At 29.9% G+C, this 6,010-nt stretch overlaps 1 long non-coding RNA gene across 1 annotated transcript in view; it reads right to left on the bottom strand.

Moving 5' to 3' along the window:
- LOC105116619 (uncharacterized) overlaps positions 1-5,601 on the bottom strand; it is a 16,664-nt gene extending 11,063 nt beyond the window's left edge. Inside the window, exon 1 of the long non-coding RNA XR_840564.1 lies at positions 5,500-5,601. This is a non-coding gene — a long non-coding RNA (uncharacterized LOC105116619). The remainder of the gene's footprint in view (positions 1-5,499) is intronic.
- Between the last annotated feature and the right edge of the window lie 409 nt (positions 5,602-6,010).

The following is a 6,010-nucleotide window of genomic DNA, read 5'->3' as shown; positions in this document are numbered from 1 at the left end:
TTTTGTAATGCTTAAGTTTTGCTTTTATTAGTCTCTTGCTTATGCTTTTCATTTCATTTCCTTAAGTTTATGTTCTTGTTTTGTTTATTTATTTTTCTTTCTTTCATTATGTCTAGCTAAGTTTATTATTTCAAGGTGAAAAGGTTACACTAATGTTGTAAGAATAAGTATAGTGTAAACTTAATATGGACTTTAATGTTTGATATTAACATGTTTTGTATTTGTTATCTTGTTCACTTTTAATACTTCACTTGTTAAATGATTAATCTAAATTTATGTTGTATAACACTAGGTGTATTGAGTTTACACTATACTTATTCTTATACTATTAGAAGTTCGAATTTATCAATAATAATAAATCCATAATGCTATGATATGAAAGAAACTTAATTTGTTGTTAACATAAGTTATAATCATGAATATTGACACGACTAAAAAAGTATTAGCATTAATTGAATAAGATGACTAATGTAATCATGTTAACAATATATAATCTGATTGGAACCTCCTTTGTGTGTGGTTTCCAATTCAATAATAAGAGTTTATACTATACTTGTTTGATATAAAAATTAGGAACTATTGATTTGATGACTAATTGATGAGTGGGTGGCCAACTCTTGACTTGGTGACAATCCTTATCTTCTTTTTTCTGCCCAAAACGTCATTGATAATGTTAAAATTGGAACCACTTGAAAACATGAAAGTTGTAGACAGATTCAGACTTCTTCATTCAACTTTTATTAATTTATCCGGATAAATAAACTCTGATTAAATTTATATATCTACTCAATACCTCTTAAACAACATATTAATAAACCTTTATTTCGCGCTCAATATATCAACACATAGTTCTAATGTTTAAGGTTAACTTTCTTGGGTTGAGATTTTTTTTGTTTTTTTGTTTTTTTAAATATATATACATATAACTTAAAACACAATGCATCTTTAACCCATATAATGAGCTTTTGGCTAACAACTCCTAGAGTAGTTGGTCTTAGGGCATTAGGTGTTAAGATGCCACTACGAGCTTAGTAACTCGGGTTGTAGATACTGATACGTAGTTAGTGCAATGTTTGATTCCTTAAGTTTTTCTTCTCAACCCAAGTAACAAGTGTTGGGCCAATAGCTCCCAAGTCAGTTGACTTTAGGGTATTAGGTGTTGAAACAACCCTTTGGTTTTAATGTTTTTGTTTTTTAATTATATACAATCCCTTTCCCTTAGTTGTTACCTTTAACAAAAGAACATAAATAATATAATAATCTAATATGCAACCTATAATCATATGTGAAAGTGTATATGTGAAAATTAAGGTTTAAGATACATATTAAATAAGTATATGAGAAGAATTAAATGATAACAATACGAGAGTTTGTAAACCTAAATATTTCAAGAATTATTTTTAAATGATAACAATATGAGAGTTTGTAAACCTAAATATTTCAACAATTATTTTAATAGACCTTGTTATAAATATTGTAAATAACTATTAAAAAATATTTACCAAGATACATCTCAAGAGTCAATAAAATTCCTCCTTACTCTGCCATCTTAGTAATAACAATTTTGTAAATGGTTTATGAAATAGAAAACACAGTTAGTTTTTTTTTTTTTAATATGAACTACTATCCTTTTTCCCGAACCAAAATGAGACATTGTCCTCAATGTTCTAAGTATAGAAGACATCACCTGAAACGACATCCACTAATGAAACTGAAACACACTTAAACAAATATAAGAAACAACAAAATACAAATATTATGCTTTATTAATAAAACTAAAACATAAAATTTTTTACAAACTAAGACTAAAATCATAGTTGTGATTATGGCTCATACCTTTCCTTAGTTTTACGTTCAAGAACGACTTAAACGCCCTTTATAGGTTGGGGATAGGCTTCTTAACTAGTTTTCTTAAAAACTAGCAAACATGGTCTTTTTTAGTCAGATTCCCAAGACTATATCGAGCATGTTTTTTTTATGAAAATAGGGCCATAAATCATGAATTGCACGATGCACATCTCCACTAGGATGCGTCTCAAGAGTTAGTAGAAAATTATTTAAAGACTCCTTACTCAGGTCATCCTTAATGAATTGTATTTTATCTTCATGATTTACAGATACCATTCCTAAAGAACGACATTGTGCATCATAAGTCCATCTGGCACATCGATGACAAACTTTTCTTTGCATTTTTGTACGATGTTTCTTTACAAAAGTGTTTTTACCTGTCCTAGGTATGTGTGAAATGAAGGAATTGGAGGACTCACTTGATAATCGGACCTTGCTTTAATTAGCCAGCGAATCTCTTCAGGAATTTCATGATTCATTAACAACCTCAATCTTGCACACCTAACTCGGTAAATTTTTATAATTGCATTTTGAGGCAAAATGAGAAATACTTTTATAATTTTTCAAGAGTGGTGTCTATTTTTTAAGATGAATAGTGGATGCAAATAAAAAAAGGAACAAAGAATTGAACAAATATATATATAGATATCAATTATCATGGGAAACTAAAAGAACCGACTTAAGAGTCACGTAGTACCGTTATCCGTCATTTAACCGAGGTGAGAAAGACTAGCAAACCAAGAGCCACAATTAAAAAAAAAACAAAAACAATGTGAGAAAAACAAAATAATCAACCTTTATCTATAAGATCATTCAAACCAATGGATTCATTTTCACTAGGAAAATTATCAAAGTAAGCTTTCAAACGTTCATTTACCTTAAAAATATTATCATTATTTGGATTCTCAATATCAAAGGCTCCATAAGGATACAAATGTTTCTCAATAAATGGACTGCTCTATCTTGATCTTAGTTCTCCAGGAAATAAATGGAGTCGAGAATTATAAAGCAAAACTTTTTAACCAGTAGCAACTTTTTAACAATTCTCACAAGTTTTACAGAATGCATGTGTGTCCTTGAATATGGTGGGCCAATAAAATCCATTTTGAAAGATTTCTGCAATTGTCTTTTTTACGAGAAATGACTCCCACATGCTTTAGAATAACAAAGTTTAATGACACTAATTACCTCATTGTCAGGAATGCATCTTTGAAATATTTGATCAAGACAATGTTTGAATAAGTTAGGGTCATCCCAATAAAAGTTCTTCACTTCCTTCAAAAACTTTTATTTATCTTGGGTACTTAAATGAGCTAGCAAATCTCCTGAAGCAAAAGATATTTTTATCATACCAAGGTATTAGACTAAGAGAAAGTAAGGATTCATTAGGCAAGTAATAATCGATTGGTGTGATGTCAAATGTCAAATCTGTTGTCACTCTTGATAAAAGATCTGCATCAATATTTTTGGTGCCTTTTTCATATGTGATTTCTTCTTGAGAATAAATCATTTGCACATCTTTTGATTCATCAAACTTTGTTTTACTCACGGTAGATTCAAGTTGATCATAAACTAATTCATCAATAAGATCTACTTCTTGTGAATCATTATTAAGTTGATCGTGGCCTCTGGAAACTATTTAAAGAATAGGATTGTTCATGGAGACATTCCTTAAAACAAGGCAAGGTTGGACAATCATTGCTTGAATGTTCATTGTTTCATAGATTTGACACACAATGTCTTGAACAGATTTTAATTGACCACTCTTTTTCAATTCTAGTGCCTCGACTTTTTTAGCTAAATAAGCAAACTTGGCTTGGAGGTCATGATCTTTCCTAAGATTACACATACCTCAACTAAATATATGAAGTTGAGTTTTACTCGGTGCCTCATAAGTACCTGCGGTATCCCAATTTTGAGCATTTTTAGCTAAAAAGTCTAAGTACTCCATTGCTTCATTAGGTTCTTTATCTTCAAAAGTTTCATTGCATATCATTCAACTATTTGTCTATCTGTAGGTGTTAACCCTTTATAAAAATATAAAACCAATCTCCATGTTTCAAAACCATGACGAGGGCAAGTATTAAGCAAATCTCGATATCTATCCCAATATTCGTAAAATGTTTCTCCTGATTTTTTAATGAAAATGGTGATTTGTCTTTTGAAAAAGTTTGTTCTATGTATAGTTTTGAAACTTAACCTGATTATCAACCCGGTCAAGTGATCAGGTCACAGATTAGATGGGTTGACTTGGGTCAACCCAAATAAAAAACATTTATAAAAAAAACATAAAACTAGTTATGATGCAATACTTACATAAACTAAATTTAAATTATAAACCAACAACATAAATTTAATTCAATATCCAAAACACAAACCAAATATAAATTCTAAAATATTTAAAGCAAAACATCTAATAACATAAATTCTAAATCAACAACATATTCACATTTGTTGAATAAACACATTAAGTTTTTTTATGTCTATAGGAGCAAAATTTGGATCAAATGTCGATGGAATTGAGTCAATCTCATCAACACCTAATAAATCATCAGCATGCTCCTTTGAAACTTCATCGTCACAATCATCTTCAATATCATTAACATTTATGACATTTACATTTCAAACACAATTAATAAATAAATATTATATGTTAAACAAAACTTTATTTTAAATAATATTTATCACTACATAATCAATCATTAATTACCATCATCTAAAGTATCTTGTATGGCCATAGTTGATAGAGCTTGGTGAAAACTTTCTGCTTCTCCAATTGTCAAGATTGACAGGTCATCTTTTACTACCCAATTTTCAATGTCACAAATTGTCTCAATATTAATTGGATCATAATTTTGTCTTTTCCAATAATTCCTATATATTAAAAGTGAAGATAAACATAATATAAGTATTAATAATGTTACCAAACAAGATAAAATAACATATAAGGAATTAGAGAACAGAAAAATACTTTTGTTTCAATCTTAGATTGTAGTGGACGTAAACAAGATCATTAAGCCTTTGGTGCTCCAATCTATTTCTCTTCTTAGAATGAATATGTTCAAACATACTGTAATTTCTCTCACATCCCAAAGAACTTCAAGTTTAACTTAACACTCGTATAGCCAACTATTGTAGATTTGGAACGCTAGTTCCATATGTCATCCACCATTCATCTATCCAAAAAAATAATAAGTAAAAGGAGACTACGTCAAATAATATTTTTAAATATAAAAATTATATACCTGGAGGTATAAGGGTGCGATTATTTATTGTGGACACTTGACCAAAGTTATGTTTAGCATTCCTAAACAACTTCATCTCACTTGTAATCTTACTTTATAATGGTAGATTTCCATATGCATACTTCTCAAGAACATCTAGAAGTCTAGAAATGGTACTCATATGTTTATCCATTATATTTGCATCATATTGAAATCAAGGATTCAATTAGCAGATGGTCTCAGTGCTAAGATAAAAGAGCCAACCGGTACCCTATCATCTAAATTGAAATATGGATCTCCTACTTGTTCCGAGATAGGAATTCAGTAATCCGAGGAGAAATCATCACTACCAGCTAAGATGTAACTCAATTCCTACCTCGCCTGAGTCTGGAACCTCGACAGCGCCAGTTTTTTTAACTAAGTTCACAGGGATTGAAGTCTGCGGACTATCAAGGGCAAGACCAAACAAGCCGTCTAAAAAGGCGTCGTCCTGAGCGATATCTTCACTTAGATTCCCCAAACATATTGGGAATCCTATCATAACCTGAAAGAAGCGTAGGAGATAATTAAAAGCAGCCCAGGATAGAGACAAAGGAAAAGGAAAGAATAAATATTTCTATAAAGTTGTTCATCCCACCAATTATTGATAAAGTCTATGAAAGGTTTCACTTTAGCCTTAAAAGTAACTCAATCTCCTTATTATTTCTTCTTCTACATGATGAATAATGATTAGTACTTAAAAGTGCATTTTTATCAAGGTTTTATTTCATCATTTTGCACTCGAAGTATTAATAACTCCTTAACTAAAGCATGTTTAATTATAATATATCTAATAATATAAGATACCTTTAATTTATGGTAAATGTTTATTTTAAATGCAGGCCTATCACATAAATGAAAGGATTGATTGATGAATTTAAGAACTGAAATTGAAAGGA

The sequence above is a fragment of the Populus euphratica genome, unplaced genomic scaffold (genome assembly GCF_000495115.2).
Source record: "Populus euphratica unplaced genomic scaffold, PopEup_1.0 scaffold997.1, whole genome shotgun sequence".
Classification (NCBI taxonomy): Eukaryota; Viridiplantae; Streptophyta; class Magnoliopsida; order Malpighiales; family Salicaceae; genus Populus; species Populus euphratica.
This window is presented reverse-complemented; position numbering and strand designations above follow the sequence as displayed.